The following is a 12,906-nucleotide window of genomic DNA, read 5'->3' on the forward strand; positions in this document are numbered from 1 at the left end:
GCAGTGTAGATGCAATATGGATTAGCCACGTTCTCAATTTTGCACGCACTTTTAAGATATTGGGAAAGGAAAGTCAAAAAAAAACACAGCTGCTTATTATTACAGGTACTGGGTCAGATTTTGCTTTCAAAGTATGTTGAAGCTTAAGACATTTGCTCAAAATTTTGTGTAAATAGACAGAACAAATTCAAGAAAGCAGAGTGTGTGCAATTAAATATTAAAATTCTAAAGTTGCTGTCTGCATTGTAACACTCCTCTGTTCTCAAAACACTTCCACAAAAATGAATCTACCTCAAATTTCAAATGCATTGAATGAAGAGAATTTTTTATATGTGTATGACAGGTACAAATTAAAATAGCTACAAAGAACTAAGTTTAGTAATTACTGATATATACATTTTTTTAACAATGGGATAGATTTTCTGAGGCACCAGTTTTCTGCCAGGGCTTATTTGTGTTTCGTTGAGGAAGTCTTGAATGCAGTGCTGTTGTAGGTTGAAGTCAGCAATAATAGCTTCTGCCATGCTGCTTTGCCATCGCCTGTCTCTGTGCTCTGCCTGTGGACTCCACATGGAGTCCATCAGAAATGCTTAAAATCCCACACACTACACCACTTTAACCACAGCACCAGCACAGTAGACACATTGAAATCAATGAGAAGAAGCAGATGTCCACAGTGTGAACCATTTCACTTGATTTTAGTAAGTTTAGGTGGTTGTGCTTTAATTTGCATTGTTACATCATTTAACATTTTAATATTTCATAAGTATTTTAGAATGCTTGTTAATATCAAATATGAAGTTTAAAGTAGATTTAATATCAAAGTATAGACAGTATATATCACCACATACAACCCTGAGATTTATTTCCTTGCGAGCATGCTCTGTAAATGCAAGAAATGCAGTAGATTCCATGAAAGACCACACCCAACAGGACGGATAAATAACCAATGTGCAAAAGGAAACAAAATGTGCAAATACAAAAAGAAAAAAACCAAACAAAATAATAATGATTAAATGAGAAATAAATATCAGGAACATGAGATGATAAGTCCTTGAAAGTGAGCCTATGGTTGTGGGAACAGTTCAGTGATGGAGTGAGTGAAGAAGTTATTCCTTTTGGTTCAAGAGCCTGATGGCTGAGGAGTACTATAATCAGAAATAGTAGATTTCAATGATGGCTTTGAAAGTTAATGATTCTGGATTGTGCCTCATTGTTTGGCACCACAGACAGATACTTACACTGAAAGGGAACCTGCCTTACGTTATGCTGCAGACAGCCAGGCTGATGTGGTGGGACTTGACCTGGGACCTTCAAAGGATTCAAAGTACATTTATTATCAAAGTATGCATACATTATACAATCTTGAGATTTGTCTGCTAACAGGCAGCCAGAAAACGAGGAACCCAGTAAAAAAAAGACCAACACCCAATGCAAAGAGAAAAAGCAAACTGAAATAAATTGCCTGGTCATGGGGCAAGCGACAGCTGACCTCAGAGTGTTGAAAATCTACCAGATAGTCATAGTTATTAACTATGTCAAGCACCTCCTTAGGCACTGAAAATAAACCAGTTCAATCATTAAACTCGGTAGACAGGAATGAAACAAAGAACCACCATCGAACCGTTCAAAGAAAACATCAAATACCCGATGCACAAAAAAAGAACAAATTATGCACATGGCAATAAAACGAGCAAATAACACACAGAATATTAAACATCAAATGACAGAGTCCTTGAACCAGTTTAGGAATGTTCAGTTTAGTTCAGTTCCATTCAATTTAACGTTGTGTCATTCATTAACTGCAGGCCGCAGACCCAGTCTGCCCCAATCAAAATCATGTAAAGTAGCAATAAAAAAGGAGCAATCAGAAGCCAAAAATGCATGTAACATGTAATGCTGAGCCCCATAAACATTAGTCCAATCCACAAAATGCGCAGATTAAGCCTTGCCCAAGACCCAAAACTCCTCTACCTTCCTCCAGCATCAGCGAGGGAGACTGGTCAAACGCAGGTAGACGGCGCTGAACTCCCACTCACCTTCCAGTCTTACCCTCAGTGATTTCAATCTTGCTCGACGCTTTAATCGGCGAGTTGGATGAGAATTGGAACCGATCATGGGTTCATGCCTCGCCAATTAGGCCACACATTCCATTCCCAACCTCGCTCTCAATCACGTCAAATTTCCTTGGAGACAGTAGATTGCTCGGTTGACTTAAAAAAGCATTATCAAAATGTAAAGTACTGGCTCCAATTGCACACAGTTTAGTAGTTGAGGTATATTTAAAAGAAGAGGTAATTTTGTGAACTGCCTGCAGGACGTTGCCATAAGTCACATTGATTGCTGGCGCCATCTTACCGAGATGACCACATACACATCCATCTTTACAATAATATGTGAACAAAAATGTCCAACATACGGCAGGCAACATTTAATTCCTATTCTGCATTGATTATTTACTTATTTATTTGCAATTCATAGTAATGTTTATGTTTTGCACTGAACTGCTGTTACAAAACAGCCATTTTCACAGCACGTCAGTGGTAATAAACCTGATTTTGGTTCTGATTCTGATTCTGACTTCAAATTCTCAAATCAGAAGATGGTGATTGGTGATTATGGAGTTTTGTAATTTTCATAAGCTCGATGAATGGTGAGTGAGTGACATGAACTACTTATGCTTTCTCTCATGACAATATCTGCCTTGGTACTCCCAGCAATTCTGGGTTTTATTTCAGCTTCCATGTTCTCCAGTCTTCATTTTAATAATCTTTCATCACCAGTCTTCATTTTAATAACATTTCCTCTCCAGTCTTAACTTTAATAATGTTTCATCACCTGACTTTTGTAAAACTCTTCCAGCACATCCATTCTTGTTTCTTTATCTCATATCACTATTGTTATTTTCTGTTTTGCTTTAAACAGCAGTGAATACATAAAAGGTTTGTGGAGTAAAGAGCTGAAGAACCAGCCAGATGTTGTAAAATAACCACACCGGGTTTTATCTCTCAGTGAACTCCATTTGTACAATGATTCCTTTGATAATCATGAAAAATATCTGGCAATCTTCTGAAATGCCTTTGTCATCGAATTACAGCTGGGAGACCCATGAGCTGAAATAATTCTAGTCACATTTTTTCATATTAACAGATGTAGATATCCAATGCATCATTTCCATTCTCCTGTTAGTCATTTAGTTGAAATGATATTGCAAATATTTATGGAGGAGTATATCACTCAACAGACATCCTTTGATTATAAAGGCTCACTCCTAATTTTTACAGTTATCCTTCACTTTTAAAGACACAGAGAGAATTGAAACCCTCATCAAGTGTTAAAAAATAAAAACTGTCAACAATAGTGAAGAAACAAGCTACTCTGCACCTACCGCTGGCACTTAGCCTTCTTCAGCTTCCAGCACAGCAGCTGATGTGAGCCAAATCTGTCAAACGGAAACTTAAAAGAAATAACCTTGTTTTATGTGTGCAAAAGAGACCAAACAGGCAGGACTATTGAAGAAGGATCTTCTTCACAACTCCTATTTATTAAATATTGACATCTACAATTGCCTGTTCATTTATTTTACAGTGCGGTTCACAGTTATATTTTTAATATTTACTAATTTTAATGATTTTCAATATTTATAATATTTAATATTTGTAATCCAGGGAGAGTGAAGCGCAGAATCGAATATCGCTGTGATGATTGTATGTTCTAGTACCAATTGTTTGGCTACAATAAAGTATAAAGTTTATGTGGAGCTGGGTCACATACATACCCAGGCACATTCACTTTTACCTTAGTGTTTGTAAGTGCATGTGTTGTTTTAATTTTTTAATATCTTATGTCTTTAAACTGAGTTTTAGTGTGAGCTATCTACTTTCCTTACTAGACAAGGATGTGACTGATGTGAACTTGGTGGAATTTGCACCAGAATAATTATGTTTAGTGCTGAATCCATTGCACTGAGCATTTCTGCTGGAGTTGGATGAGTGCTTTTCCTGTCTGAGCTTAAAAAAAGATGGATTTGGTGAACAAAAATGCAAAATAAAATGGACAGGTGATCTGAAACATTCACATCATGCCTGTGCACAGAGGGCACATGGAAGAATCTGGCTTTGAAAAGCAATGACATCCGAAGCACCCCTTGTCATCTTGAACACAGCCATTTGCATTGCTCTGGAATTGAACTCTGTAAGATGAATGAAAGCACTGCGACCAATGTCTGAATATGCCTGCACTGATGCACTGCTACTCGGCATTCACAAGTTGCTATGAAGGAAGTAGAATCCTTCCCTTCTTTTGAAAACTCCTTTGCTTAAATGAAGGGCTTGCACGGCCACACGTGTACGGTCGTTGTCTGCACTCAGTGGCCTTTCAACTTAGGGAAAATTCTAAAATGTTGCATTTTGTTGGCGTCACCTCCAGCCATAGGGAAAATGCACAAAAGCTTTCTTAAAGCTTGTGAAGCCTCAAGAAAACCAACCTTCTTTCCATTTATGTGGCATATAGATTATGGTGCATGCATCAGTCAGCAAAATCCTACTGGCATAAGAGTTAGGTACAATTATGACAGGAATTGCAGTCCAGTGGTGTCTTTCCTCTCTGAGATCTCTTTGAGAACGTATAGCCTCCTCATTTCCTAGTCTTAGTTACATGAATATGTGAAGCACTTAAGTAGTTAGGGCTACAAGTACTCTCCACATCTCTCTGTTCCTCCCATTCCTCTCTTCTGCAATAGCTGGAATTCTTCAGCTTGGTCTCATCTCCACTTGCAATTTATCCTTCAGGCACCTAGCAAGCTTGATAATACAAAACAATCTCTTTTCAAATATAAAAACAGAAAATGCTGGAAACACTCAGCAGATCGGGCAGCATCTGTGGACACTGACACAGTTAATGTTGCAGGGAGCTTTTGTCAGAAGTGGGAAAGAAAGAAAAATAAGTTAGTTTTCAGTCGCAGAGAAATATGAGGGAGAAGTGTATAGAGCGGGGGGAATATCTCTGTTAGGGTGAGGCCAGATAGATCAATTAGAGTGACAGTGAAAGACATTACATTTCATTGTTTTAATGTGTTTTTAACAGTGAAATTTTGGGTCTTCAATAAGATATACACTAATGCAAGAGCTAGAAACAGAATCATAAAATAATATTGCCCAATTGCCACTTCTATGGGCTTTAGACTGATTTCACTGTTGTGCCAATAAGAACACCCCTTAATAAACTGGGTGTTTTCTTGAGCAAAAATGGCTTCCACTCCCTCAGCATAGAGTTGTGAATCATGAGAAGAGTTTTGTCATACTTTGGGTGATCATGAGATTTCCAGGAAACACACATGACTCCTTCATTCTTACAGAGTCCATGCTGCTGCTATACATTTCCCCTAGTTATCACTGCTCAGTAGAACCTGGAGAACTGAGGCTTCCTTCTCCCTCGTGGGATCCTCAGTTCAGTGAGCTCTCCCACCTATCCAGCTGGACACAGATGCAATGAGAGACTTGCACATACCAGGAAAGTAATGACAAATATCATTGACTTCTTATGGTGAGTTTCCTTGCTTGCATCCATCTGGGATCCACCTGCAGATCACACCAAACAAATACGGTGACTTTATCATCATGTGCTGCACACTACACAATCTTGTGAATGCAGAAAGCTGTCAGTGCTTGAGAAAGATCAGCAAGTATACCCAGAGCCTAACGGCTTCGATGGGTTTGCTTATGGGTAGCAGGAGCCGAAGGAACAGGAGGAATGGCAAGGATCCCAGGTGTTGTCCTCACTCAAAGAGGAGGAGGAGGCAGGCCTTGGCCACCAAGGTGTATCAGATTCCCTAAGAGAAAGGCATTTGTTAAAGGCGGTGTGAAAACCAATTCCAACCAGGAGGCCCCTCCATGGCTGTGATCTTTTGCACTGATACTGTACACAAAAATCAACTGAAAAAGGCCAGGTGTCATATAAAATCCCTTCACAACCTACTCCGTAGGTGAACTTGGACTGGGTCTAACACTTGAATGAATAGATCACTGGTCAAGTTATTGAATGACTTGCTACAACTCATCTGTATTCTTGAAGAGTGTCAGCTTGTTTAACAAACTCAGACATCCACATTAAAACAAACACTTGCTATGAGAGTCTCCCTTTTGCACATATGAGCAGTGGCATACAGATCACCCCGGAATATTTTGGGTGATCATGAGGTTTCTCTCTACATTACTCCTCTGGGCAGGAAGACTACTGAATTCACTTTCTGCAAGCTCTTCTTATGGTGGTCTTGGGAGATCGCCATGCTTTGCACAACCAATCTTCTGGCATTGTTTTGGTTTTGTTGCCCAAGACTTGTATGTTTCTAAGCTCTTTCTACCTCTCAGCTCCATTTAGATAGGCACACGGATGATCGAAAAATGAAAGGTATGTAGGAGGAAAGAATGTGGTTAATGTTAGAGCAGTTCAAAAGGTCACCACAACAGCCTGGGGTGATGGGCCTGTACTGTGCTGTAATGTTCTATTTATCTTCTCTGTCTCCACTGTATGTATGGCTTGACATACAGAATGTGTGTTTGAGGGCTGGTGCTCCTTTCTGAATGCTCTGTAGGAGATGCCAGAAATGATGTGAGGACCCTTCAGGCATTGCACAGTTTCCTTCTATAGTGCTTACTCCTGGATCTCCTAAACCACAGTTTTAAAATTGGATTTTGGCCAATTTCTCAATTTTAGTTGCAAGGGACTTGATAGGGCAATTGTGCTAGACACAACTGTGGTTCAGTGCACCGATAAAAGGTGCAATCCAATCTCAAGGCAGACATCTAGTCAGTCTCAATTAGAATGTGAACGGTGAGAGCTAGGAAAATCTTTAAGTAGTGTTGGCAGTCTTTATGATAGACATTATTTCTGTTTAGTAAAGCTGCTGTTATGGGAGCTCATTAATTGCAGGACTAAATGACAGAAAGTCACGCAGCCTCTTCATTGATACCTAGAGGACAAGTTAGTTGGTTGTCGGACGCTTAATCATTCTTGAAGCAACAATTCTGGGCGTAAGTCTAAACTTCTTGACCAAGCTGATGATGTACTGTAAACGTAGGCTAACCAGGCATGTTTGACATCATCTTGACCAGCTCAGTAGGCGTTTTAACTACTGACAATAAATTGGCTCCCTTAGTTCAGTGGAATGAAAGTAATTCAAGGGCATGTTGCAAGACCAAGAGCAATAAAACCAATCTAACATGACTTTATGTGATATTGGTTATGCCTAATAAATCTCTCAGAATTCCTTGTGGGTTCTTCAGAGTTAACAAAGTAGTTATATGATTGATGTGGTAAGGAAAATATTTAAACATGCTGATCATGTTGAAAAGCAACCAAGCTTGAAGATGTAATCAATAAACTACAGACAGCCAGCAAAAAGTGAAAAGTGAAGAAGTATAGGCACCATTAAATTAGCTCTGAAAAGTTTAATAATTCAGGTGTTAAAATTATTTGTCAGTTATTTTTTAACATATTCCACAGTTGGGGAGTTGAGAATGGTGGAGTGGGGATATTGATGTGGAAGAGAGCTGATTAAATTCAGTGAAGATTTTTATGCAAGCCTGTGATTTCTTTGTTGATGTCAGGCATATTCAGTTGTGTGTGTGTAATCCCTCTGGAAAGCAAATTAACGAGCAAAAGCACGTATTAAAATTATACTTTAACTGGAATGTAAATTTAATAGCACTCACACAGGTTACCTTTTTTAAGCTTACCATTGAAACTGTATTCTATTTTATGGGTATCATTAAATTCAGACACACAATTACCATAAACACTTACTGCTCTTAACTGTTTTCTTACCTACAGCTGGGAAAAAGTTTATTAAGTGCCCTTGCGCCATAAGGCTAAACATTGTGAATCAAAAACTCTGAATAACAAGTGCCAAGACTGTTTTAGTTTAGGTTTTGGACACATCACCATAGCAACAAAAGCCTCCAATCCATGCACTTCCCATCAACAGGATTATATGTAAATCCCGAAGGAGAATGAGATCAGGGAGAGGTATGCTGATGTTCTAGAGCATGTTAATAACAAGGTGCTGGGTCGATGAAGAAACTTTAAGGTGGATAAGTCTCCAGGGTTTGATGGGATTGCTTCCAGGTTTTTGAGAGAGACAAGAGCTGGAGTCTTGACAAAATCTATGTTTATTCTTTAGTTACAGGTGAGGTCCCAGAAGATGGCTGATGTTTCTTTGTTTAAGAAGGGAAAAAAGGATAATCCATCTGATGTAAAGCCAGTGAGCCTTCCATTAATGGAAGGGAAATTGTTGGAGAAAATTCTTAGGAATAGGATCTGTGTGCATCTGGAAAAATATGAGCTTACTAGGAAAAGTCAGCATGGCATTTTGGCATGTGGCAGAATTTGTATTTTACACGTGTATGAGTTTTTTTGATGAAGTGATGAAAGTGAGGGTAGAGCAATGGATATTATTTTCATGGTCTTTAGAAAAACCACACAGGTAATGATAGAAGTCTAGAAAATTATAAGTCTAGCAGGAAGGAGCTGAAGAATGAAAGTAGGAGAGCCAGAAGGGGCCATGAGAAGGCCTTGGCGAGCAGGATTAAGGAAAACCCCAAGGTATTCTACAAGTATGTGAAGAGAATGAGGATAAGATGTGAGAGAATAGGACCAATCAAGTGTGACAGTGGAAAAGTGTGTATGGAGCCGGAGGAGGTAGAAGAGATACTTAATGAATATTTTGCTTCAGCATTCACTATGGAAAAGGACCTTGGTGAAGTGTGAGGTGGTATACTTTGGAAGGACAAATTCCAAGGCAGAGTACAAATTAAATGGCAGGATACTTGGTAGTGTGGAGGAGCAGAGGGATCTCGGGGTACATGTCCATAGATCCCTGAAAGTTGCCTCACAGGTGGATAGGGTAGTTAAGAAAGCTTATGGGGTGTTAGCTTTCATAAGTTGAGGGATAGAGTTTAAGAGTCACGATGTAATGATGCAGCTCTATAAAACTCTGGTTAGGCCACACTTGGAGTATTGTGTCCAGTTCTGGTCACCTCACTATAGGAAGGATGTGGAAGCATTGGAAAGGGTACAGAGGAGATTTACCAGGATGCTGCCTGGTTTAGAAAGTATGCATTATGATCAGAGATTAAGGGAGCTAGGGCTTTACTCTTTGGAGAGAAGGAGGATGAGAGGAGACATGATAGAGGTGTACAAGATAATAAGAGGAATAGATAGAGTGGATAGCCAGCGCCTCTTCCCCAGGGCACCACTGCTCAATACAAGAGGACATGGCTTTAAGGTAAGGGGTGGGAAGTTCAAGGGGGATATTAGAGGAAGGTTTTTTACTCAGAGAGTGGTTGGTGCATGGAATGCACTGCCTGAGTCAGTGGTGGAGGCAGATACACTAGTGAAGTTTAAGAGACTACTAGACAGGTATATGAAGGAATCTAAGTTGGGGGCTTATATGGGAGGCAGGGTTTGAGGGTCGGCACAACATTGTGGTCCGAAGGGCCTGTACTGTGCTGTACTATTCTATGTTCTATGTTCTATTGCAGGGCTGATGTACAGTGGATTGAAATGCTTGACATTAAGAAAGAGGATGTGCTGGAGCTTTTGGAAAACATCAAGTTAGATAAGTCTCTGGGACCAGACGAGATATACCCCAGGCTACTGTTGGAAGTGAAGAAGGAGATTGCTGAACCTCTGGCAATGATCTTTGCATCATCAGTGGGGACAGGGGAAGTTCTGGAGGATTGGAGGGTTGTAGATGTTGTTCCCTTATTCAAGAAAGGGAGTAGAGTTAGCCCAGGAAATTATAGACCAGTGAGTCTTACTTCAGTAGTTGGTAAGTTGATGGAGAAGATCCTGAGAGGCAGGATTTATGAACATTTGGAGAGGCATAATATGATTAAGGATAGTCAGCATGGCTTTATCATAGGCAGGTCATGCCTTATGAGCCTGATTGAATTTTTTGAGGATGTGACTAAACACATTGATGAAGGAAGAGCAGTAGATGTAGTGTATATGGGTTTCAGCAAGGCATTTGATAAGGTACCCCATGCAAGGCTTATTGAGAAAGTAAGGAGGCATGGGATCCAAGGGGACATTGCTTTGTGGATCCAGAACCGGCTTGCACACAGAAGGCAAAGAATGGTTGTAGACGGGTCATATCCTGCTTGGAGGTCAGTGACCAGTGGTGTGCCTCAGGGATCTGTTCTGGGACCCCTTCTCTTCATGATTTTTATAAATGATCTGGATGAGGAAGTAGAGGGATGAGTTATTGAATGTTCTGATGACAAAAAGGTTGGGAGTGTTGTGATTAGTGTGGACGGCTGTCAGAGATTACAGCAAGACATCGATAGGATGCAAAACTGGACTGAGAAGTGGCAGATGGATTTCAACCCAGATAAGTGTGAGGTGGTTCATTTTGGTAGGTGAAATATGATGGCAGAATATAGTATTAATGGTAAGACTCTTGTCAGTGTGAAGGATCGGAGGGATCTTGGGGTCCGAGTCCATAGGACACTCAAAGCTGCTACGCAGGTTGACTGTGTGGTTAAGAAGGCATATGGTGTATTGGCTTTCATCAACCGTGGGATTGAGTTCAAGAGCCGAGAGGTAATGCTACAGCTATATAGGACCCTGGTCAGACCCCACTTGGAGTACTGTGCTCAGTTCTGGTCACCTCGCTACAGGAAGGATGTGGAAACTATAAAAGGGTGCAGAGGAGATTTACAAGGATGTTGCCTGGATTGGCGAGCATGCCTTATTAGAATAGGTTGAGTGAATTTGGCCTTTTCTCTTTGGAGTGACGGAGGGTGAGAGCTGACCTGATAGAGGTGTAAAAGATGATGAGAGGCATTGATCGTGCGGATAGTTAGAGGAGATATCAGGAGTAAGTTTTTTACACAGAGAGTGGTGAGTGTGTGGAATGGGCTGCTAGTGACAGTGGTGGAGGTGGATACAATAGGGTCTTTTAAGAGACTCCTGGATAGGTACATGGAGCTTAGAAAAATAGAGGGCTATGGGTAACCTGAGGTAATTTCTACAGTAAGTACATGTTCGGCACAGCATTGTGGGCCGAAGGGTCTGTATGGTGCTGTAGGTTTTCTATAATTCTATTCCCCAGGTCCTTCATGACAAACTGATCCAGAAGATTAAGGCACGTGGGATCCATGGTGACTTGGTAAATTTGACTCAAGATTGGTTTGGCCATAGAAGATAGAGGGCAGTGGTGGTGGTGGGGGTGTTATTCTGACTGGAGGGGTCAGTGACCAATGGCGTTCCACAGGGATCAGTGCTGGACCACTGTTGCACAGAAATTGGCAGGTTTATGGACACACATGAAGTGCCAGAGGAACTCAGCAGGTCAGGCAGGATCTCTGGAGACATAGAAACATTTGAATTTTTGGGTTGAGACCCTTTATCAGCACTGGAAAGGGAGAGCGCAGAAGCCTGAGTAAGGTAGGGTAGTGGAAAGAACTATACAACATTAAACAGCATCTCGGCTAGCTGAGAAGAGCTTGAAATGGTTGTGCCTGTTGATTGGTTCTTTCGTCAGCGGTCCCTAACACCACAACATTCATTTGCTAACTTGTCAGCTGTCACCTGGTGAAATCCTTCCTGACTGCCTAATTTAACTCTTCGCCAAGTGCACAATAGTTCCATAATGACATGTGATCAGATGTAATCAGCCCCTCTCATGAAGAGGCGGCCGCCGGGAAAGAAAAGCCAAAGCTGGCTGTGTGCTGCTGGACTCTGCGGTGGGTTGGGACTTGCCCCTCCCATCGGTGCTGTGTTTGCTCGGTGGAAGACAAGCTGGTCTGAATTCTTCTGCAGCTGCTCTTGTGCAAGATGAGGAACTGCTGCATACTTGTTCTTGCAGAAACGTAGCTCCAGGACAACATCTATGCACCATCATTCTACAGGCCATGACTCAGGGACTTGGTTATATGTTTTTATTGTAACTGTATTGTTTTTCTGGTATTGTAATTATATGTGCTATGAGTGCTGTTGTGTGCCATGTTTGACTGTTGCTACTGTGTTTTGCACTTTGGCTCCAGAGGAATGCTGTTTCATTTGGCTGTATTCATGAATGACGATTAGACTTGAACTTGTATTTCTGCTCTACTGATTCACAATAGTCACAGAATATACTCAGAGGGTAGAAAATTGATGAAGTAAGTGTGGTACATGCAATGCTGAAGTTGGGTTGCCATTGCCAAGTGTTGTATGATGTGTGGGCTTTGGAATTTTATTCTGTCACTGGGAAACCAGCCTGAACATCCTATCTTCTCCATACCCTGTACCTCTTCCCTGGTAACAAGGTCTGTTCATCTAGAACAAAGAACATAGAACAATACAGAGGAGGAACAGGCCTTTCGGTCTATAATGTTCTGCCAAACCAATTAAGGCATCCGTTAGTCTTGCGAGACCATGGATCTGCGCCTGGAAAGTCTTCACTCTCCAGGGCGTAGGCCTGGGCAAGGTTGTATGGAAGACCAGTAGTTGCCCATGCTGCAAGTCTCCCCTCTCCATGACACCGATGTTGTCCAAGGGAAGAGCAATAGCACTCATACAGCTTGGCACCAGTGTCGTCGTAGAGCAATGTGCGATTAAGTTCCTTGTTCAAGGACACAACATGCTGCCTCGGCTGGGGCTCGAACTCACGACCTTCAGATTGCTAGTCGAACACCTTAACCACTTGGCTATGTGCCCACACAAACAATTAAATGACTAACTAACCTACTCTCTTCTGCCTTTACAATGTCCATACCCTTTCCTCATGTTCATGTCCTTCTTAAAAGTCTCTAATGGTTCTGCCTGTACCACCACCGCAGACAACACATTCAAGGCACCCTGCACTCTCTGTGTAATAAACTTGTGCCTTGCATCTCCTTTGAAATGACCCCCTTTCACCTT

This window comes from Mobula birostris, chromosome 1, assembly GCF_030028105.1.
Source record: "Mobula birostris isolate sMobBir1 chromosome 1, sMobBir1.hap1, whole genome shotgun sequence".
In the NCBI taxonomy this organism is placed as follows: Eukaryota; Metazoa; Chordata; class Chondrichthyes; order Myliobatiformes; family Myliobatidae; genus Mobula; species Mobula birostris.